Source organism: Ovis aries, chromosome 4 (genome assembly GCF_016772045.2).
Source record: "Ovis aries strain OAR_USU_Benz2616 breed Rambouillet chromosome 4, ARS-UI_Ramb_v3.0, whole genome shotgun sequence".
Lineage (NCBI taxonomy): Eukaryota > Metazoa > Chordata > Mammalia > Artiodactyla > Bovidae > Ovis > Ovis aries.
In genome coordinates this window covers 96,658,465-96,682,733 of record NC_056057.1, presented here as the reverse complement: position 1 = coordinate 96,682,733, position 24,269 = coordinate 96,658,465, and the positions used below count along the sequence as shown (strand labels likewise).

Here is a 24,269-nt window from a genome sequence, read left to right as displayed (position 1 = left end):
GGCCTGCACTTAAAGGCGCCGCGGCCCGCCTGGGCGGTCAGCTCTCCGGGTCTCGCGTCGTGAGCGCTGAGTGAAGCAGTGAGACGCTCGAGGGTTGGCTATTCACTCCGGGGGTCTCCGCCGCTGAACCCTCCTGAATGACTGACTGGCGGAAACTGGCACTGGAGGGTGAGCACCTGAGGGGCTCTCCGGTGGGGCTTGCAAAGGAATGGCTTAAATGACTTCTTGAAAGCTGAGGTAAGGGAAAGGCCAAAAATATTGTGAAAAGAAATAAATTGTAGTTATGGGCCAGGATGGGAAAATGAGAAGAACTTGGAGAAGGGACCGCCAGTGAGACTGGAAACCACGGCTCACTGCAGTTTCTAAATTCTTTAAGGAAACGCATTGAAGGAAACGAGTGGCACAGCTAACGGCCCTTCCTTCTGGAGTTGTCCTGGTTTTAAATGTCTTGTCGCCGGTTCCACACAGTTACATGGAGACAGGAAGAGGAAAGTCTCGGGTGTCCCCTCACCCTGCTCAGTTTTCAGTGTGTGAGGCCCTTCGTGGTAAGCATCTGTTGGGAGCCCGCTCAGACCCGTCTTGCGCAATCCGTTTGCCCAGTAATGACATTCACCCAGAGACCAGAAAAACCCTGAAGGAATTGGGAAGCTGGGTGTCGTCATTCTTCCAGCTGGTAAGTCTGCCTACATTAAGCTGACAGATACTTATTTAGCCCCCAAATTCTGAAAGAGCAAGAGAGTTTCAGGAAGATGACCACAGAGGGACTAACAGCCCATATGCTCGGAATTCCATATGGTCATCGTGTGTGGGCTTAGTCGCTCAGTCGTATCGGACTCTGCGACCCCATGGCCTGTAGCCCGCCAGCTCCTCTGTCCATGGGATTCTCCAGGCCAGAATACTGGGGTGGGTTGCCATCCCCTCCTCCAGGGAAATCTTCCCAACCCAGGAATCAAACCCAGGTCTCCCACATTGCGGGCAGATTCTTTAGCATCTGAGCCACCAGGCAAGCCCATGGGCATCACACCAGCTTCTTATCAAAAAAGGAACACTTGACTTGAAATATCTAGCAGCTTTAGGTCATGTTCCCATCAAATACCTGTTGGTTAGCGTTGGGCATATCTATTCCTTGTCTTAGCCACTTCAATACCAAGAACTCTTCTCTCCTTGTCTAAGAGGTTCTACTGCTGCATAGCGTCTTTGTCTCCACCTGACCTGACTGATGGAAAAACTCAAGCAAAGCTGTATTCTTTGCCCATTATAATCCTTAATCTGCCCAAAGTGATTAAGTACCCTAGTGGGTTGCCATTTCCTTTTCCAATCTGCCCAAACTTCCTTTCCTGACTTCCAGCTTCCACAGGGGAGAACTTGGTAGTGGCCTCCACTAGCATCTCAGATGGAGAATGCCAAATAGAAAGGCAACAGTATGCTAACCTTTAAAAAAGTCTTACATGTTCTGAGTGTTGCAGCATGTTAGAAAAGTATTTGGTTCTTGACGTAATGCTATAATCCCAGAAATGAAAGTGGGACTACAGAGACAGTGGAAGAGGCCAGAGAAGGTAAATTAGTTCCAAAGATGATTAGTGGTTATTTGGGCAGGGGAAGAGGAGGGAGATACTTTTAAGAGGAAAAGGTTAAGATAATAACTCAGTTCAATTAGTTTGGGACTCAGAGTTAGTTTTGGACTCTTTTCAGTGACTTTCTATTCCCTTTGGGTAACGCTGAAAGTCCTTAGCATAGGCCTTTCATATCCTGCTTTGATTACCTGTCTAGTCTTCCCTCTCTTCTTTCTCCTTTGCACTCCTTACTCCAGCCACACTAAACTAACACACTGACTGAATTGGCTTCTATAATTCTGTGCTCTCTCTGGTCTCTAGGGCTTAGTCTAAGCCAAGCTTGGAATACTCTCCCCACTTTCTTCATCTTGCTAACTTTGCTTGTTTTCCAGATTATTTCATTCTGGAAAATTGGTCATCATCACCTGTTTTGGGGTTAGGTGCCATTTTTTTTACATGCTCTTGTTACCTTGAGCTTCCTTCCTTATTGTAGCAAACATCATAATACATTTTGATTTCCTCTTTATTTCTCATTCTCTCCTCCTAAACTATAACTCCCTTGAAGGTAGGATTCATGCATATTTTGTTCATAGATGTATCTTAATCCTGTTAGTCTTATGTATAGTGGGTGTTCAGTAAATATTTATTGAAGAATGAATTAATTGTGCTAAAAGAGTACTTAGATTGCAAAGGAATAAGAATCCCAGGGACTTCTCAAACTACAAAAATGTATCCTTGAGGTATAATAGGCTCAGAGAAAGTAAAGATCCAGGATAGCATGGCTTTCCTGCACCACAGATTTCACAAATGGTAGAATAATTTAAAGCATTCACATGTTAACGGAAATATAGATAGGGATGTTATGATTCTGAACCCAAAATTCATATAAGTGTTAAGATGAAATAGAAGACTAAAGAAATTGCAAAATCTACAGAAGTCAGCCATAGTTCAGATCTCTTAAGGGTACATATTTACCTCCTCTGCCTTTGGGGAATTGCCTTAGTTGATGGGGTTTATTGTAAGGATACTGGGAAAGGCCTGGAAACTGTAGGCAGCCATTCTAGTTCCCCACACTCAAAGATTAGTATATACTGATGACCTCATAGAAAACTGGACAGTGGATAATCATTTTTCAGGGATCGACAGCTCTAGTAATCCAGTTATCTTGTCATCTCCTAATAGAAGATTTTATTACTCCCTGATAATGTCTCAACATGTTTCTCATAACAAACACTGCTCAGAGTAACTGATTATATTTGGCTTATCACCATTCACTGTCTTTTCCTGCAAAAAAGAAAAAGATTTATTGAGAGGCTGTGATATGCCAGGCTAGAGTCTAGGGAGGCAGGGATAAACAGATAAGCCAGACAAGGACCCTGCTTTCATGAAGCTTACATCCTGACAGGCCAACATATAATAAATGTAGTAAACAAGTCAACTAGATAATTTTATTCTGCATATTTTCGGTGCTAATAAAAGACTGCTGCTGCTGCGGCTAAGTCGCTTCAGTCATGAAGCGCAACCCCTCAGTGGAGTAATATTTAGATCGGATGGGAAACTGTCTCTAAGAAGGTAATGTTTGAGCTAATACCTGTGCAGTGCAAAAATGCCACCCATGCAAAGGCTGATAAAAAACATTGTGGGAAGAGAGAATAAGTAAGCTCTATGGGCCTGAGGGGAGAAAAGAATTATTGAAGAAGAAAGTGTGATGGTAGCATAGTGATGGAGAGAGAGACTAGAATCAGAACACACAGGGCCCTAATAGTCGTGGTAAAGAGTCATGACATGGAAATGTGAAGGGGAAACCTGTATGAGGATTCAAGCCATGTGATCCACTTCACATTTTGTATAAATCACTCTGCAAAACAGAAAATGGAATGGAAAGAGGCAAGAGTTGGAGGGAGGAGACTTGACAAGAGGTTAAGCCAAGGCAAGAAGTGATGGTGGCTTGCACTAACAGAGGAGGTAGGGAGAAGTGGTTGAATTGGCATGTATTTTGGGAGTAAAGCCAGCTAGACTTGCTGATGAGGGAGGGAAGGCAGGAAGAAATGAAAAGAGGATAATTCCTGGGTTTTATATTTGCACTGAATATAAAACTGAGTAACTAGTGATGCTTTTAACTGAAAGAGGAAGATTTAGGGTTAGAACAGTTTTGAGGTAGAAGCAATCAAGAATTCTGACTTCAGTGTACTATAATGGAAGCCTAATGGATATCCAAGTAGAATTGCCAAGCATCCAATGTGGGGATCTATATTGGTCAGTCTTATATCAGACCACTTCAAATAGGCACTTGACCTTCCTCATATCTCACCAATCAGTGCAAGCTTAGGCACTGATTCCTGGGTTAATCAATTTTTCTCTAAATAGCAGAGTCAGTATTGCTCTGGGTATAGCATCTCTAGAAAGGAGAAACCATCTGTGGCAGCCTTCTGCAGAAGGGGATCAAGGGATACAGAGTAATAAGGGAAAGAAACCCAAAGTATACATCAAAAATCTTGTTTGCAGTCCCAGTTCAGCTACTTTTCTAGCTATGAGATCTTGGGAAAGTCACAACTTCTCAGCATCTCATTTTCCACTACTGCAAAGTGGCTATAATAAAATCTGTCTACTTCACAGTGAGGTTTGAAAATCAAGCAAAGGAGGAGGGCATAGCTTGTTTGCTATAAGTTCTCATCTTAATTCTCACAAAAACTCCGAGAGAGAAATATTGTTATTCTCTTTTTCACAGATAAAAAAAATAAGACTCAGAAAGGTTAAATAATTGTTTGTTATCTTTAGTTTGCCCTCCTAGATGTGTAGGAGGGAGGAGAGTAAGCTTGGAGTGTGCCTTCCCCTGACCTCTCTAACTGTAAGCACAGTGGGCTGACTGGTCCTTTCAACCAAAGGTCACAAGTCCTCCCAAGTGGCCTCTCTACACAGCTCTCTGGTACTGGGTTCCAGTAACCAACCCCTCCCCGTGCTCCCTGTGGTTTCCCAGTATGTTCTCAGATCTTTATAAATAGTCCCTTTATTAAACCTCTCCAATTGCCCAATTTGAGAATGCCATCTGTTTCCAGCTGGGACCCTAACTGTTACAGTAACTTATCCAAGGAAATATAGCTAGTCAGTAACAGAGCCAGAATCTCTGTTTCAAAAAGCCCATCTTGTTTGATAGCATCCCCATTCCTTTCAGGTGGGAAGAGACTTAGCAGACTATAAAGTGCTATTCAAAGACAGTGTTGCTCATGTTGAAAGTGTCAGTTGCTCAGTCGTATCTGACTCTTCGTAACCCCATGGCCTGTAGCCTGCCAGACTCCTCTGTCCATGGAATTCCCCAGGCAGGAATACTGGAGTGGGTAGCCATTCCCTTCTCCAGAGAATCTTCCCAACCCAGGGATCAAACCCAGGTCTCCAGCATTGCAGACAAATACTTTACCATCTGAGCCACAATAGAAGCCCATTCAAAGATAAGATATGGTCAAATAATAAAGAGTTTAAGAGCAAGACAAATCCAGCTGACTTTATTTCTAGGCAAAGGAACATAACCAATTGACTGAGGGGGGAAAAGGTGTTTTTTAATTTTTAGGAAGGGCTGTCATAATGTGTTGTACTAATTAAAGATTCAAACAAATATTCTAAATAGGCTGGACTAAATTCACAGCTTTGTACATATAATTGGTTAAAACAAGCCCCATAGTTCATTGATCAGGAAAAAAAAGTCTTCAGATAGGCCCTTTAAGGGTCTTGCTTCAGCTTACCAGGATCATTCAAAGTTCATGGTTTCTTTAACAATTTCCAGCTGGTTAGGAGAGTTGAAGCACAACACAATACTCAGTGTGCTTGCTATGTGGTAGGCAAGCCCTGCTGTAAAAAGAATTTCTCTTCACGATATTATTATGCAACAGATGAAGAAACTAATACCCAAGTATGTTCAGTGTGACATCTAAGGTCATTTTACAAGTGGGCTGTTTGCAGATCTGAATCTATTAGACTCCAAGCACCTAATTCTCCATCTCTTTTTCCCTAATATAATTAATGGAAGGGCTTCCCTGGTAGCTCAGTCAGTAAAGAATCTGCCTGCAATATAGGAGACCCCAGTTTGATTCCTGGTTCGGGAAGATCCACTCAAGAAGGGATAGGCTACCCACTCAAATATTCTTGGGCTTCCCTGGTGGCTGAGCTGGTAAAGAATCTACCTAGAGACCTGGGTTCGATCCCTGGGTTGGGAAGACTCCCTGGAGAAGGGAATGGCTACACATTCCAGTATTCTGACCTGGAGAATTCCATGGACTGTATAGTCCATGGGGTCACAAAGAATCAGACACGACTGAGTGACTTTCACTTACTAATTAATGGAAACTTTTTAGGTCTACACCTACATTATTTTTTAAATCCTCTGTAATTAGCACACAGCACACAGGAGATACCCCCAAAATATTCCTGAATTAAATCTCTTAGTTCCTCCTGAATTTCTTCTCACTCATTGTTTTAGTTTAGGCTGCTATAACAAAAATACCATAGATTGGGTGGCTTCAACAACAAAGATTTATTTCTCACAATACTAGAGACTGGGAAGTCTAAGATCAAGACACCAATAGATTGGTATCTGGAGAGGTCCTTCTTCCTGGTTTGTAGACAGCCAACTTCTTGCTTTTACTCCTGCCCCCCAAGATGTATGTCCTTACAGACAAAATACATGCATTCCATCCCAACAGTCCCCCAAATCTTAACTTATTCCAGCATCAACTCTAAAGTCCAGGAACTCATCTAAATCAAATGTGAGTGAGACATTCTGAGGCAAAATTCCTCTCCAGCTGTTAACCTGTAAAACCAAAAGGACTAGAAGAGACATTTCCATTCCAAAAGGGAGAAAGAAGAGAGGGGTAAAGAGTCTCAAGGAAGTCCAAAACCTAGCAAAGCAAACTCCACAATCTCTTAAATCTAGAGATTAATCCCTTGGGCTTGACACGGTACCTTCTGGACCCACCTGGAGTAGCCCTGCCCCAGGAGCTCTGCCAAGCCAGAGACACACCCACCCAGGGCTCTATCAAGTGGCGGCCTTGTTCTCAAGACTTTTGTAGGAGGCTGTATGGCCTGTTGAAACCAAGGTGATCCTCCCCCCTTCCCAACCCACATAGCTTTTAAAAACTGATTTCTGAATAGCCTTCAGAGTCATTCTTGTCTTTTGTTGGGCGGGATAGAAGGGAGTAGGGGAGGAGACACTGTGTAGCTTGTTACAGGATCTTAGTTCCTCTATCAGGGACTGAACCCTGGCCTTTAGCAGTGAAAGTGCCACGTCCTAACCACTGGATCACCAGGGAAATCTTGAGTCTTCCCTTGTCTTAAAGAATAGCTTATGTTCCCACTAAATAGTTATATGGTCCCACTCCTGTAAAATCCAAGAAGTCCATCAGTCCTGCTTTCTCGTTTTGTTTTTTTTTTTTTTTTTATGATATGAAAATGAGAAAGAACATGCTTCACATTTTTTGTAATATGGACAGGCTGAGAATTTTCCAAGTCTTTAAGTTCTGGTTCCATTTTGCTTAAAAGTTCCATCATCAATTCATTTCTCTCTTCTTATATTTTGCTGTGCAAGTAATCAGGAGGAACCACACAGCTCCTTCAACACTTTGCTTAGGAATTTCCTCAGCTAGATACCAAATTTCATAACCTGCCAATTCTTACCTTCCACAAAACACCAGAACCTGAACATAATTCAGCCAAGTATTGGGCACTTTATAACAGGAATCCTCTTGCCTCTGGTTTCCAATAGCATGTTCCCCCTTTACTATCTTGAGACCAAAATGGTCTTTACTGTTCATACTTCTACCAACATTCTATTCATGGTTATTTATATTCCCTAAGAAGATGGAAGCATTCTCTCCAGCTCTTCTCTTCTCTTTCTGAGCTGTCACCAGAATTGCCTCTAGGCAGACAGCTCAAAAACCTTCCAGCATCTGCCCATTATCCAATTCCAGAGCTGCTTCCACATTGTTAGGTATTTGTTACAGCAGCACCCCCACTTCTTTTTACCACTTTTTCTCTTAGTCAACATAACAAAGGCTGCTATAACAAAATAACATTTACGGGGCATCTTAAACTACAGATGTTTATTTCTCACACTTGGAGGCTGGAAAGTCCAGGATCAATGTTCTAGTAGATTCAGTGTCTGCTGAGAGCCCTGTTCCTAGCTTGCAGATGGTTGCCTCCTTGCTGTATCCTCACATGCCCAAAGAAGAGCTCTCATCTCTTCTTCCTCTTGTAAGGGCACTAATCCCATCAGGGGCTCCACTGTCATGACGGTGTCTACAGTTAGTTACTTCAAAGGTCTTGTCTCCACCTAACAGCACATTGGGATTAGGGCTTCAACATATGAATTGTGGATGGGGGTACCCACAAACATTCAGTCCATAGCAATAATTTATGACTATATTTTTAAAAAAATGAGTTAGCCTAGGGACCATCTATAGTCAGAAGGCTGAAAAGAATTAAAGACATGGCAGCTATCAATCAATTTCTGGTTGGTAAATGAAGAAAATCACCATGGGCATTAGAAGAGTAAATTTGCCTCAGTATAATTCCCATTGAACATTTCTCGCATACCAGGAACTTACGTGTTATTCAGTTGCTAAGTCATGTCCAACTCTCTTCGACCTCATGACTGCACCATGCCAGGCTTCCCTGTCCTTCACCATCTCCCAGAGGTTGCTCAAATTCGTGTCCATTGAGTCAGTGATGCTATCTAACTATCTCGTCTTTTGCCATCCACTTTTCCTTTTACCTTCAATCTTTCCTGGCATCAGGGTCTATTGCAGTGAGTCGACCCTTCCCATCAGATGGCCAAAGTATTGGAGCTTCAGATTCAGCATCAGTCTTTCCAGTGAATATTCACGGTCGATTTCCTTTAGGATTGACTGGTTTGATCTCATTTCAGCCCAAGGGACTCTCAAGAGAATCTTCTCCAGCACCACAATTCAAAAGCATCAATTCTTTAGCACTCAGCCTTTGTTATAGTCCAACTCTCACATTTTGTACATGACCACTGGAAAAACCATAGCTTTGACTATTTGGACCTTTGTCAGCGAAGTGATGTCTCTGCTTTTTAATATGCTGTCTAGATTTGTCATAGCTTTCCTTCCAAGGAGCAAGCATCTTTTAATTTCATGGCTGCAGTCACTGTCTGTGGTGATTTTGGAGCCCAAGAAAATAAAGTCTGTCACTGCCTCCACTTTTCCCCCTTCTGTTTGTCATGAAGTGATGGGACCTATATATTATCTCAATTAATCCTCAGACCAGCCCTGCAAGTGAACTCAGATTTTTGGAGTTAAAATTCCAATGTGTCCTCACTATTATACAATTCTCAGGTGGATGCATTCCTAACATGCCCCCAGGATTTAGGATTCAGAAAGCCAAGAGAACAAATCAGAGCCTTTTCCTAAGGCTCTGCCTCAGCCTTACTTCTGTTTTCTCATGGTTTACATATTAATTCATTGCAACTTTGTCATCTCTGTTTAAAATCATTTCTTTGAGCACAACGCTGCCAAAAGGAGTAGATTAAAAGCAAATACTAATATTTTATAAGTAAAGGGATATCCCTTTTATTTTCTAGAACCAAGGAATTTCAGCCTAGCCCCAGTGCGGCCTTTGCCCAAGTCACAGGTGAACCCTGAGACTAGCTTCAGGTAGGAAGCTCAGGTCTTTCTTTCCCCAGGAGGTGGCAGCAGTGGCAGCAGCCTCCACTTGCTGGAGAAGTCAGACAGAATTCATCCTTTCGCCTGTTGGCATCTAAACCGAGAAATTCCTCCTTCCAGGGACCACTTTATCCCTCCTTTGGTTTGCTGAGCTTGGTTGAAGCCAGGGCACAGCGAGTGCAGGGACTGGCAATGAATCCTCTCATAAGTGCCTAGTTTTTCTGTAAACACTTTGGTCTGAGCTGTGACCTTGAAGCATGTGTGAAGGAGGACCAGAAAGTCTCTAGCCAGGGAAAAGAGCTTCAAAAAGAAACAAATAGTAACTTGAACACTCATATCCACACAGGCGTAAATCCAGAGGACCCCAGCTCACAGTTTGGTGCCACAAAGAACATAGATTCTAATCCCAACCTCCCAGCTACCAGCCAACTGACCTTGTTATTGACTCTGTCAGAGCTGCAATTTCCTCCTCCAGCAAGTATGAACGAGATGATCTTTACGCACCTGCTAAATCTTAAATTATGAGTTAGTACACTTTTATTTTCTGGATTAAGTAGGATTGGGCCTTTACCCTTTCAGAATTTTAAAAATTCTAGACACAACAAAGCACTACTGATTCCAAGTTAATCCCAGGTGAGCACAAATCCTGGCAAACACTGCCTAGGCAGTGGGCAGGAATCCCAGGAAATGTCTGAACACCATACAGCTATGGATGAACTGTCAACTGCTGGGGGTTGCTTTGCAAATTACCACATCTAAATGAAGCCGACAAAATAATATTCCAAAAAGCAATTAACACTGATTTCTACTGTATTTGGAAGCAAATGGTCTTTTGCGAAAAGTGAAAATGACTCAAAAAAATAAAGTATCCCAGCCCTCTGGGTAGAAATGTTTGAGGTTAAGGGGATTCATCAAGTCAGGATCTTTCAGTGCAGTTGTCCATGATCACTGTCAGGGTTAAACCTAGCCTTTGTGAAAGAGGAGATGGAACTATCTCCTCTCTTTTCTCCCTTGTTTCATCCTGCTTGCTCTCACTTTTATTGCCTGGACTGCTTAAACTTTGATCCATCCATTCAGTAAACAGCTACTCTGTGCCAGGTGCTGGCACCTAGCTGTGAAAGAACTCACAATCAAGTAGACAGATATTAAACAGGTTAATACACAGACAGAAAGGATTACCATATATAATATAAGAGCATAATGGTAGTCATAGTGGTTAGCAGTAGTATTATCTCTGCAAGGCCACAGGCCAGATATCATATTTCTTTATTAAAGCTACCTCCAGAACATAGTAGAATCATCTAGAAACAATCCCATAGGTCTACTGGCATTCCCTCCTTTGGGTCTTGAAAGCAATCTATATTCTTCCTATTTCACATGAAAGTCAGCCTATTAGAATCCCTTCCTACACTAGGAAAGTTTAACTCAAGGCCACTATACATGGACATATGTCTGTGTTACCTAGCATGAAAGGATGGGACTGATTGGGAATTCTAGCTTCCTCCTCTATCTTTTCTCATTAAGAATATTACCATAGTTGAAAATTGTGAAAGTGTTAGTCACTCAGTCATGTCTGACTCTTTGTGACTCCATGGACTGTAGCCCACCAGACTTCTCTCTCCTTGGAATTCTCTAGGCAAGAATACTGCAGTGGGTCAGTCAGTTCAGTTCATTCGCTCAGTCGTGTCCAACTCTTTGCAACCCCATGATTTGCAGCACGCCAGGCCTCCCTGTCCATCACCAACTCCCGGAGTTCACCCAAACTCATGTGCATCAAGTCGGTGATGCCATCCAGCCATCTCATCCTCTGTTGTCCCCTTCTCCTCCTGCCCCCAATCCCTCCCAGCATCAGGGTCTTTTCCAATGAGTCAACTCTTCGCATGAGGTGGCCAAAGTATTGGAGTTTCAGCCTCAGCATCAGTGCTTCCAATGAACACCCAGGACTGGTCTCCTTTAGAATGGACTGGTTGGCTCTCCTTGCCATCCAAGGGACTTTCAAGTCTTCTCCAACACCACAATTCAAAAACATCAATTCTTCAGCACTCAGCTTTCTTCACAGTCCAACTCTCACATCCATACATGACCACTGGAAAAACCATAGCCTTGACTAGACAGACCTTTGTTGGCAAAGTAATATCTCTGCTTTTGAATATGCTATCTAGGTTGGTCATAACTTTCCTTCCAAGGAGTAAGTGTCTTTTAATTTCATGGCTGCAGTCACCATCTGCAGTGATTTTGGAGCCCCCCAAAGTAAAGTCTGACACTGTTTCCACTGTTTCCCCATCTATTTCCCATGAAGTGATGAGACCAGATGCCATGATCTTCGTTTTCTGAATGTTGAGTTTTAGGCCAACTTTTTCACTCTCCTCTTTCACTTTCATCAAGAGGCTCTTTAGTTCCTCTTCACTTTCTGCCATAAGGGTGGTATCATTTGCATATCTGAGGTTATTAATATTTCTCCCGGCAGTCTTGATTCCAGCTTGTGGTTCTTCCAGCCCAGCGTTTCTCATGATGTACTCTGCATAGAAGTTAAATAAGCCGGGTGACAATATACAGCCTTGATGTACTCCTTTTCCTATTTGGAACCAGTCTGTTATTCCATGTCCAGTTCTAACTGTCGCTTCCTGACCTGCATACAGATTTCTCAAGAGGCAGGTTAGGTGGTCTGTATTCCCATCTCTTTCAGAATTTTCCACAGTTTATTGTGATCCACATAGTCAAAGGCTTTGGCATAGTCAATAAAGCAGAAATAGATGTGTTTCTGGAACTCTCTTGCTTTTTCCATGATCCAGCGGATGTTGGCAATTTGATCTCTGGTTCCTCTGCCTTTTCTAAAACCAGCTTGAACATCTGGAAGTTCACGGTTCACGTATTGCTGAAGCCTGGCTTGGAGAAGTTTCAGCATTACTTTACTAGCATGTGAGATGAGTGCAATTGTGCGGTAGTTTGAGCATTCTTTGGCATTGCCTTTCTTTGGGATTGGAATGAAAACTGACCTTTTCCAGTCCTGTGGCCACTGCTGAGTTTTCCAAATTTGCTGGCATATTGAGTGCAGCACCTTCACAGCATCATCTTTTAGGATTTGAAATAGCTCAACTGGAATTCTGTCACCTTCACTAGCTTTGTTCGTAGTGATGCTTTCTAAGGCCCACTTGACTTAACATTCCAGGATGTCTGGCTCTAGGTGAGTGATCATACCATCATGATTATCTGGGTCATGAAGATCTTTTTTGTACAGTTCTTCTGTGTATTCTTGCCACCTGTTCTTAATATCTTCTGCTTCTGTTAGGTCCATACCATTTCTGTCCTTTATTGAGCCCATCTCTGCATGAAATGTTCCCTTGGTATCTCTAATTTTCTTGAACAGATCTCTAGTCTTTCCCATTCTGTTGTTTTCCTCTATTTCTTTGCATTGATCGCTGAGGAAGGCTTTCTTATCTCTCCTTGCTATTCTTTGGAACTCTGCATTCAGATGCTTATATCTTTCCTTTTCTCCTTGGCTTTTCGCTTCTCTTCTTTTCACAGCTATTTGTAAGGCCTCCTCAGACAGCCATTTTGCTTTTTTGCATTTCTTTTCCATGGGGATGGTCTTGATCCCTGTCTCCTGTACAATGTCATGAACCTCCGTCCATAGTTCATCAGGTACTCTATCGGATCTAGTCCCTTAAATCTATTTCTCACTTCAACTGCATAATCATAAGGGATTTGATTTAGGTCATACTTTAATGGTCTAGTGGTTTTCTGTATTTTCTTCAATTTAAGTCTGAATTTGGCAATAAAGAGTTCATGATCTGAGCCACAGTCAGCTCCTGGTCTTGTTTTTGCTGACTGTATAGAGCTTCTCCATCTTTGGCTGCAAAGAATATAATCACTCTGATTTCGGTGTTGACCATTTGATGATGTCCATGTGTAGAGTCTTCTCTTGTGTTGCTGGAAGAGGGTGTTTGCTATGACCAGTGTGTTCTTGGCAAAACTCTAATAGCCTTGGCCCTGTCCCATTCCACATTCCAAGGCCAAATTTGCCTGTTACTCCAGGTGTTTCTTGACTTCCTACTTTTGCATTCCAATCCCCTATAATGAAAAGGACATCTTTTGGGGGTGTTAGTTCTAAAAGGTCTTGTAGGTCTTCATAGAACCATTCAGCTTCAGCTTCTTCATTGTAACTGGTTGGGGCATAGGCTTGTATTACTGTGATATTGAATGGTTTGCCTTGGAAATGAACAGAGATCATTCTGTTGTTTTTGAGATTGCATCCAAGTACTGCATTTCAGACTCTTTTGTTGACAGTGATGGCTACTCCATTGCTTATAAGGGATTCCTGCCCACAGTAGTATGTATAATGGTAATCTGAGTTAAATTCACCCATTCCAGTCCATTTTAGTTTGCTGATTCCTAGAATGTCGACATTCACTCTTGCCATCTCCTGTTTGACCACTTCCAATTTGCCTTGATTCATGGACCTAAATTCCAGGTTCCTATGCAATATTGCTCTTTACAGCATCGGACCTTGCTTCTATCACCAGTCACATCCACAACTGGGTATTGTTCTTGCTTTGGCTCCATCCCTTCATTCTTTCTGGAGTTACTTCTCCACTGATCTCCAGTAGCATATTGGGCATCTACTGACCTGGAGCGTTCCTCTTTCAGTATCCTATCATTTTGCCTTTTCATACTGTTCATGGGGTTCTCAAGGCAAGAATACTGAAGTGGTTTGCCATTCCCTTCTCCAGTGGACCACATTCTGTCAGACCTCTCCACCATGACCTGTCTGTCTTGGGTGGCCCCACACGGCATGGCTTAGTTTCATTGAGTTAGACAAGGCTGTGGTCCATGTGATCAGATTGGCTAGTTTTCTGTGATTATGGTTTCAGTGTATCTGCCCTCTGATGCCATCTCACAACACCTACCATCTTACTTGGGTTTCTCTTACCTTGGATGTTGGGTATCTCTTCACGACTGCTCCAGCAAAGTGCAGCCACTGCTCCTTACCTTAGACGAGGTCAGCCCTCCTGTCCTTGAACATGGAGTAGCTCCTCTCTGCCCTCCCGCGCCAGTGTAGCCACCGCTCCTTGGACGTGGAGTAGCTCCTCTTGGCCACCGCACCTGACCTCGGACGTGGGATAGCCCCTTGCGGTCACTCCTGCGCCTTCACAGCCTGGTGCTCTCGGTTGCCACCCCTGACCTTGGGCATGGGGTAGCTCCTCCATGGTCCATCACAGCCGGCGCTCTTCTGCACGGTAGCCATTCTCTTCTCTAGGACATCTTCCCAACCCAGGGATCAAACCCAGGTCTCTTGCATTGCAGGCGGATTCTTTACCATCTGAGTTACCAGGGAAACCCAAGAATACTGGAGTAGGTAGCCTATCCCTTCTCCAGAGGATCTTCCCATCCCAAGGATTGAACCCAGGTCTCCTGCATTACAGGCAAATTCTTAACTCTCTGAGCCACTAGGGAAGCATAGGTGATCAGAAGGTTATATAAGTTCCAGTGTTACTGAAACAATGGGAACTGGATAGAGGGAACTGGGGAATGACAGAAATAGGAGAGCATGGTGATAGCAATTTTAGGAGGCTCCACAAAGAGAATAGAACTCGAATAGGTCAGAAAGTAAGGGAACACAGGGATGCCCGGTGGGACAGGGGACTGAACTGAGCTATAGAGTACAACAAACAAGCAGAAAAGAAGCCAACTATTTCTCCTGGTTCCCCATCTTAGATCCATCTAAGCACATCAACAGAAGCTTGTCTTCAAAGAGACACCAGATGTTGGAATCAGGTCAAATTATTTCTCAAATGTAGATTTTTATACAGACTTTCTTACCATGTTGATAATTTTGATTTGTTTTCTTCCTGTATATTTCCAAATAAATTCAAAATAATCTTCTCCCCCCCACTTCCAGGATCAGTTTTTAGCAATGCCACTTACTAAACATACAGTACAAAGTTTGAGAACCTCTGGCCTTTGACCTAATTTTATCCAGTTTAATGTTGGAATCTCTGCTCTCATAGCCCCCCCCACAATAACCGGCCTTACAGTAGGATTCTCTGATGAGTACATTTCTTTGTGCAGTCAAGGTCGAAAACTTTTTCCCGTTAAGCCTCAGGAGAGTGGCAGGCCAGAAGCTGGTTATAACTAACAGCTGAGCTCTCCTCCTCCCTTTGGGGTTTCTCCTGAGAAGGCAGCCTCCAGCAACCAGACACTGCAATGGCACCTAGCTTGGACATCCATTTTATAAGGTTTCCATGTCAACTTTCCCACCTTATCCACCAAGTCTACAATTAAAGTGATTTTAGTGCTTAGAATTGTGAGCAGTCGTTGATCAGTATTTCAGAGAAGTACCAGGTGATGGTGGTATAAATGCCACGTTCTACAGATCCCACATTCATCTTAAAAACAAACTTAGATGCTTTTTAAAATATCCCCCACATTACTCGGTCTGTTGTCTGCTCTTTCTTTATTCCTGTTTCTCTTCCACTTCCTCTCTCTTCCTACCTACCAATCTCCTTCACCTGTTCTCCCACCCTATTACTGTCTTTTTTATTCCTCTTACCCCTGGTTTATCTATATGACCCTCTGCATCTTCCTGTCCTTCTGCATCTGACTCCATTTCTTTTACTCTATATTGTCTCCTGGTTATCGGCAACACACACCTCCCTCCTCTGTTTCACCATCATTCCCACTTGTGGCTCCTTTGTTGACTGTGCTATAGAACAAAACCATTGTCAGATATTTATAATTATTAAATAAGGAACTTGTTCATTTTAAAACCAGATAAGTTCTGAAAATACTATATTTTTCTCTCCAAGGAGAAAAAAATACTTGCTCATAGTTTGCCACTGCTAAGTCACTTCAGTCGTGTCCGACTCTGTGCGACCCCATAGACGGCAGCCCACCAGGCTCCCCCATCCCTGGGATTCTCCAGGCAAGAACACTGGAGTGGGTTGCCATTTCCTTCTCCAATGCAGGAAAGTGAAAAGTGAAAGTGAAGTCGCTCAGTCGTGTCCGACTCTTACCGACCTCATGGACTGCAGCCTCCCAGGCTCCTCCATCCATGGGATTTTCCAGGCAAGAGTACTGGAGTGTGGTGCCATTGCCTTCTCCGTGCTCATAGTTTAGTACTCCTTAAATACTAACTATAATCATTATTTTTCTTAGAACTTCCTGTGTTGACCTTCTTACTTTTTTTTTTGTAGTTTGGTGACCCTCAATAGAAAAATGGTTCTCTGTTCTTCAGTCATCCTGACAACAGCAGCTGACATCAATGTAGAAAAAGAAGCAAGCTAAAAACAGTAGTTTGAGTGTATGCATCCTGAATTACATATTCAGTTGCAAAATCATCATCATCGTTATTATTGTAATTGCAGAGGGGAGGCATTTAAATAATTGTTCAAAGTGTCTTCTTGAGGAAATAACTAAATCAAGGCCAGCTGTCACAAGCCAACCTACGATAATAATCCCATATGGGCATCTTCAAGATTCATGGCAACTCTTCAATAACAAATTAAAGCATTTATCTAATGTCCTTAAACAACATAGAAAATAACAAACATACCTTGATCAGATCCAGTGTCTTACTTACAGTGACCTGTGTTTCTAAGCAGTGTCCCAGAACAACCTTCAAATCACAAACCATGAAATAAAAGTTTCATCATCAATTCAATGGGAAACCAGGGTGTGTGGTCCAGAATCTACCTGCTATGTCATGGCCATAAATCTAGGTACCCAAGGAGAGTGGAAACCAGGTAGGTACATCAGCAGAAAAATATCCACAAAGGCAGACATGTTTTACTGACTTGAAATTTGTAAACAAATGGGAACTGTGAGAAAAGAGGGACTGTCTTTAATTTACTTGTGAAATCACCCAAAAGTATTTGAGATTTTTTTCTTCCCAAGATACTGCTGTGAAATGACTAATAGGAATTAAGTGAGCCTGTACCAGGAACTGAATGTGCCACTTCACTGGGAACAGAAAATGTTCCCCTGATAGAGGCTATCCTCTCAGATTATTACCTGGGGTGTCTTAAAGAGACTCAGCCAGACGCGAAAGTGGTGCTTTTATAAAAAAGCAAGAATCTTCTGAACACCTTTGCAAATTTTCCCCATATCTCAGTACTTTTGAGTCATGTTTATATCTTAGTTTCCAGGTTCCTGAAAAAACTCAGGAGAGAAGGAGAAAGAAAATGTCCTGTCGCATCCCCCCCTCCCCCCCGCCCCCCGCCCTGCTTTGCTGGCTACTGTAGCTTTCCAACAGGAATCTTGCTAAAAGGCATGGCTTGTGCAGTTTTAGAAAGGCGAATGACCCGAGGCTGCTTAAGAAAGTTGCTAACTGTACTGATCCAGGCTAGCTGGATTCTAAAAATCATACACCCAGTTGCAGTGGCTCGATACTACTGGCATGTTTGCATCCTCATACATATTTATCTATCCACAGCCTCATTTTGCTTCAGTAATTTAAATATTTTCTTCAGAAGTATCAGAAGGGGCACTGATTGACATTTTAAAAGCTGTTTCAAGGCATGATCTGTGTATATTTTTTAATTGTAAAAATAAAAAGCCTTTGACTGTGTGGATCACAATAAACTGTGGAAAATTCTGAAAGAGATGGGAGTACAGACCACCTGACCTGCCTCTTGAGAAACCTATATGCAGGTCAGGAAGCAACAGTTAGAACTAGACGTGGAACAACAGACTGGTTCCAAATAGGAAAAGGAGTACGTCAAGACCGTATATTGTCACCCTGCTTCTTTAACTTCTATGCAGAGTACATCATGAGAAACGCTGGGCTGGAAGAAGATCAAGCTGGAATCAAGATTGCTGGGAGAAATATTAATAACCTCAGATATGCAGATGATACCACCCTTATGGCAGAAAGTGAAGAGGAACTAAAGAGCCTCTTGATGAAAGTGAAAGAGGAAACTGAAAAAGTTGGTTTAAAGCTCAACATTCAGAAAAAGAAGATCATGGCATCTGGTCCCATCACTTCATGGGAAATAGATGGGGAAACAGTGGAAATAGTGCCAGACCTTATTTTTTGGGGTCCCAAATCACTGCAGATGGTGATTGCAGCCATGAAATTAAAAGATGCTTACTCCTTGGAAGGAAAGTTATGACCAACCTAGAGAGCATATTAAAAAGCAGAGACATTACTTTGCTGACACAGGTCCGTCTAGTCAAGGCTGTGGTTTTTCCAGTAGTCATGTATGGATGTGAGAGTTGGACTGTGAAGAAAGCTGAGCGCCGAAGAATTGATGCTTTTGAACTGTGGTGTTGGAGAAGACTCTTGAGAGTCCCTTGGACTGCAAGGAGATCCAGCCAGTCCATTCTAAAGGAGATCAGTCCTGGGTGTTCTTTGGAAGGACTGATGCTAAAGCTGAAACTCCAATACTTTGGCCATCTCATGCGAAGAGCTGACTCATTGGAAAAGACTGTGATGCTGGGAGGACAGAGGATGAGATGGCTGGATGGCATCATCAACTCGATGGACATGAGTTTGAGTGAACTCCGGGCATTGGTGATGGACAGGGAGGCCTGGCATGCTACAGTTCATGGGGTCACAAAGAGTCGGACACGACTGAGTGACTGAACTGAACTGAACCGAAAACACCACTAATGAAAATAAAGTCAACTTCAAAAAGCTTTAAAATAGAAAAATCTTTCCACTTTTATCTAGAGTTGTTGTTGCTGTTGTTCAGTCACTAAGTCGTGTCCAACTCTTTGTGACCTCATGGACTGCAGCATCCCAGGTTTCCCTGTCCTCCACTGTCACCCAGAGTTTGCTAACATTCATGTCCATTGCTACCTAACCATCTCATCCTCTGCTGCCCTCTTCTCCTTTTGCCTTTAATCTTTCCCAGCATCAGGGTCTTTTCCAATGAGTTGGGTCTTCACATCAAGTGGCCAAAGTATTGAAGCTTCAGCATCAGTCCTTTCAATGAATATTCAGAGTTGACTTCCTTTAGTATTGATTGATTTTATTTCCTTGCTGTCTAAGGGACTCTCAAGAGTCGCTCATCCCAAGGCAAGCGCTGTTAACTATTTCTTGTGTATTTTTTCCACATAAACATATTATCTATGTGTTTTTCCCACAAAGCAGATCATAAAATATACAAATATATAGTATCCTATTGCGAGATAATAGAAAATATATACATTGAACTGTGGTCCAGTTCCAGCACAGAGCTACTAAACCCTAAGTGATAAGAACACTGGGAGCATCTTTTGTTCTGATATTCGGTCTTCGACACTGCTTCCTGACAGAGTTCCTAAATAGCTTTGAATTTCCTTGGGGTTTGTAGCCTCTTTTATTTTAGTGAGGTGAGCTATTGGATGGCTCCTGGATGAGGCCTGGTCTCCAGAAAGACCAAGCCAGGATTAGAAGCTTGGTATTTTCAGCCCCACCACCCATTCTCCAGAGAGGGGGAAAAAGGAATAGAAATGGAATTAATTGATCATTCCTGTGTGATGAAGCCTCTATAAATATCTCAATAGTACGGGGTTTGGAGAGCTTCCAGGCAGGTGAACACATCCACCTAGTGGGAGGATGAACCACTCCTGCCTTCAGACCCTCCCAGACCTTGCCCCATGTGTCTTGTCATCTAGCTGTTCATCTGGATCCTTTACATTACACTTTGTTACGTAATAAACTGATAAACGTAACTGTTTCTCTTAATTCTTGAGCTGTTGTAGCCAATAAGGCAATCCAAGGGGTAGGAGATCATGGGAACCTCCAGTTTGTGGCCAAATCAGACAGAAATCATGGATAATCTGGGAACCTGGTTAATCTGAAGGCGGGGCAGGGGGCAATCTCATAGAACTGAGCCTTTAACCTGTGCGATAGTGTCCAGGTAAATCGTGTCAGTGAAAGTGAAAGTCACCCAGTCGTGTCTGACTCTTTGTGACTGCATGGACTATACAGCCCATGGAATTCTCCAGGCCAAAATACTGGAGTGGGTAGCCTTTCCTTTCTCCAGGGGATCTTCCCAACCCAGGGATCAAACCCAGGCCTCCCACATTGCAGGCAGATTCTTTACCAGCTGAGCCGCAAGGGAAGCCCTTGTGTCAAGATTGTATTAAACTGTAGGACGCCCAGCTCATGTCATAGAGAATTGCTTGAGGTGGGGAAATTTCCCATGTATCTGGTGTCAGAAGTGTTGTAAATGTGATTGATAGTGAAGGAGATGGAGGAGAAAGAGTGAGTTTTTCCTAATTACCTATACCTTGTTTTATTCTTTTAATAATATATCAGAAATATTTCCATGTCACCACATACAGATCTTAAGATCTTTTAATCATTGGATGTGCCATAATTTATTTAACCACTGCCCCATTGATGAACATTTAAATAATTTCTGGTTGTTACTATAAACAGTGTCTCTATGAACATTTTTATACATGTATCATTGGAAATTTGTATTGCTCTATCTTAGGACAAATTCCTATAACTGAAGTTGCTAGGTTAAAGTATATATACATTTAAAAATTGGGTTAGATGTTGCCAAATTGTAACCTCCAAACAGTTGTTCCATTTCCACCAACAGTAAAAGTTCACTTATACCCTTGTCAAAATGAAGTTTTATCAAACTTCCAAGTTTTTGTCAATCTGGTAGATAAAAATTGTATCACATTGTTATTATTTCCATTTTTTCTAAGTATTAATGAAATTGTATTTTTTCCAGGTAGTTTTGCCATTCTTATTTTCTTTATGAAATACCTGTTCATATTCTTTGCCCTTTTTCCTGTTCATTATTTCCTTGTTAAACTGTAAGATCTCTTTATACAGTAACAAAATAAACACTTTGTGTTGTGTTACAACTAATTATTTTCTTCTGTGCCATTTGTCTTTTGGCTCAATTTATAGTATTTTCTTGTTGCTTTTGTCATATTTGTTTTTACCATTAAAAAGTTTCAGGTATTTTACACTAAAGCATTTCTTAGAACTTTCCTTTTTTGGTTTCTGAGTTTTGTCTATGTTTTCAATATTAGCTGTCTTACAAGATGGGTCTCTTTACAGTTGCCTAAGCTTTAGTGTACCAAGGCATGATTTGCATTTTACTACATCATAAGTATAGGCTAAAAAAACTGGATTTGGAGGACTTTCCTAGTGGTCCAGTGGTTAAAACTTCACCTTCCAATGCAGGGAACATGGGTTCAATTTCTGTGGGGGAAATAAGGTCTTACATACTGTGAAAGTGAACATGTTAGTCACTCAGTTGTGTCTGGCTCTTTGGGACCCCAAGGACTGTAGCACCAGGAGCACCAGGCTCCTCTGTCCATGGAATTCTCCAGGCAAGAATACTTCTCCAGGGAGATCTTCCCAACCCAGGGATCAAACCCAGATTTCCCACATTGCAGGCAGATTCTTTACTGTCTGAGCCAAAATTTTTTTTAATAATAATAAATAAAATGAAAAATAATTAGATTTTACTTTGGAAAGAGAAAATTCACAATATCTTTAACAAAAGGGAGGGCTGAGAGACTCCATTCTCTTAGCGTCCCTGGCTGACCTGCTGGCCTCACAGAATGGTTTTCCAGAGAAGGGAGTTCTGCCCCTCTTTTGGTCTCCTTCTGGTATACAGCAAGTTTGAGAGTAGCCCTATCAGTGAAAGGAATATCCAGACTGTTTTGGCACCAGGCAACCTGGATTTTGGTGTGAGCTGTTTACCAGAGTTGTCTGGGAAACACACACAAGCTGCCCAGCCATTGGCTTTTGATCCTGTGGGGTGTTATGCAAGAGAAAGGAAGCCAGTAGTCACATGAGAAGCTGGGCTTGTGTATAGTTCCTTAGGCTAGGAGAAGCCCCCTTCCACAGCTCCAACCCCTCATACCTGGTATGAGCTAACTCTTTATCCAGGCAACACAGAATGATTTAGAACGCAAGATTTATTTAGAACACAACACAAGATTTATTTAGAACAAGCCTGCTCTTTGTATCATATTAAGTCAGTAAAGAGTCACTCAGTGCAGGTGAGACTAACACTTTTTACCCCCAACATTTCATTTTGAATATTTTCAAACCCATGTAACTCAAAAGAATGATACGATGAATGACCCTATACTCTTCACCCAGATTCACCGACTGTTAACACTTTGTCACCTTTCCTTTATCTCTTTCTATAAACATACACTTTTATCCACTGAAGTGTTTGAAAGTAAGTTGGAATACTTTATGAGGTTTCACTCAAAATAATTCAGCATACCTCTAAGAGTAAAGGCATTCTACATAACTGCAATACTACTTTTAGACCTAGGAAAATTAATGATTCAATATCTTTAATTCCACATTCAAATTCTTCTAATCATCAAAATATCTTTTATAACCATCTTTTCTTTTTTGTCCAAGATCTTAATAAAGTCCATACATTGCATTTGATTCTGTCTCTCAAGTCCAGTGCTCTTGAGGTAGACATTTAGCAATGCCTGGAGATACTTTTGATTGTCATGACTGGGAGTGCTACTGGCATCAAGTGGATGGAGGCCAGGGATGCTGCTGAGCATCCTAAAATACACAGGACAACCCCCCACAACAAAAAAGTATTTGGCCCAAAATATCAATTAGGTAACAAGGTAACGAAGCCAGCCTAGACTCAAGTGGTCAATCAATCAACTACCTCTTGATTGGAGTTGCTGCAGTCACAGTACAAGACATGTGCCTATTGCACTCAGTCTATCACACTGATATTGTTTACCTCTTCTTGAATAATATCAGGAGGTATACATGTCAGATTGTCCCACTGTTAGTGATGTTAAGTTTGTTACCTGATTAAGTGGTAACTGACAGTTCTCCTTTGGAAAGCTTTCCCTCTCAAATAAACAAAGTGATACTTTGGTCTACTTTGTCTGTCCTGCTTGGTGTTAATTTCCTAGGGCTGCTGTATCAAAGTACCACAGATTGGCTGGCTTAAAACAATGGGAATTTATTGTCTCATCGTCTGGAGACAAGAAGTATGAAAACAACGTGTTGGTAGGCTCCCTCAGAAACCCTAGAGGAGAATCCTTTCTTGACTCTTGCTTCCAGCTTCTTTTAGCTCCAGACATTCCTTGGTCTGTAACTGCAGCACTTCAATTCAGCCTCCATCATCCTGTGGCATTCTCCATGTGTCCCCATATCGTCCCATGACTATCTTCTTACAAGGACACCAGTCATTGGATTAGGATCCCACCCTTCTACAGCATGACCTCATCTTAACTAATTACATCTCAACAAAACTATTTCCAAATAAGATCACATTCTGAGGGCTGGGGGTAAGATTTCAACATACCTTTTTTTGGAAACGTAATTCAGCCCATGACACCCATCTACCCTTTACCCAAAGGTTTTATCATCCACTGATAGTCCTTGATTGAATAAGTTATTATATTGAGAATTGTACAACAGTGTTCTTCTTAACCCTCATCAATTAGTCAACATTTATGAGCTGGCATTCTTCTGTAAAGAAGATTTGGTTTTTCCCATTTCTCCCCTATCTCTTCTTTCCTCTCCCTCCCAACTTTTCAAATCACTTTGAATATGTGACTTTCTTTTGATACAACCGATTGAATTGTGGTGATCGAATTGTCTCAAATTTAGTTAATTAGAGTCCATAAAGTCAACCATAGGGAAACTGGTGGCTCAGTGGTAAAGAAGCTACCTGCCAATGCAGGAGTGCAGGAAAAACAGGTTTGATCCCTGGGTTGGGAAGATCCCCTGGAAGAGGAAATGGCAGCCCACTCCAGTATTCTTGCCTGGAGAATCCCATGGACAGAGGAGCCTGGTGGGCTACAGTCCATGGGGTCACAAAGAGTTGGACATGACTGAGCAAAGTCAACTTAGCAAGTAAAAGTACAATAAGTATTTAAATTTGCATTAAATTGAAAATTCTTAAAATCTTACTTCTTCACTAATCTATCCCATAAGACCTACTTCGCTTGCCCAGTTAAGTTGGGGCTCACATATTTCTCCCTGGAGAGGCTCTGATAAGGCTCCTCATCATTCCCAAAGTATAACCATTTAAAAACCCCATCATTTATTGAGTGTTTTACTTTACATATATTCTTTTTGTTGTCATAA

General features: G+C 42.1%; 1 protein-coding gene and 1 long non-coding RNA gene across 3 annotated transcripts in view; one reads left to right on the top strand and one right to left on the bottom strand.

Moving 5' to 3' along the window:
* MKLN1 (muskelin 1) overlaps positions 1-24,269 on the bottom strand; it is a 384,978-nt gene that overhangs the window by 213,676 nt on the left and 147,033 nt on the right. The gene's annotated exons all lie outside the window — the stretch shown is intronic.
* LOC121819501 (uncharacterized) lies at positions 40-21,038 on the top strand. 2 transcript variants are annotated; one of them, XR_006059778.2, is made up of 3 exons: positions 40-237; positions 377-673; positions 16,417-21,038. It is a non-coding gene; the product is annotated as an uncharacterized LOC121819501 (long non-coding RNA). The 2 variants fall into 2 exon arrangements; XR_009600436.1 differs by having other exon boundaries at positions 40-673.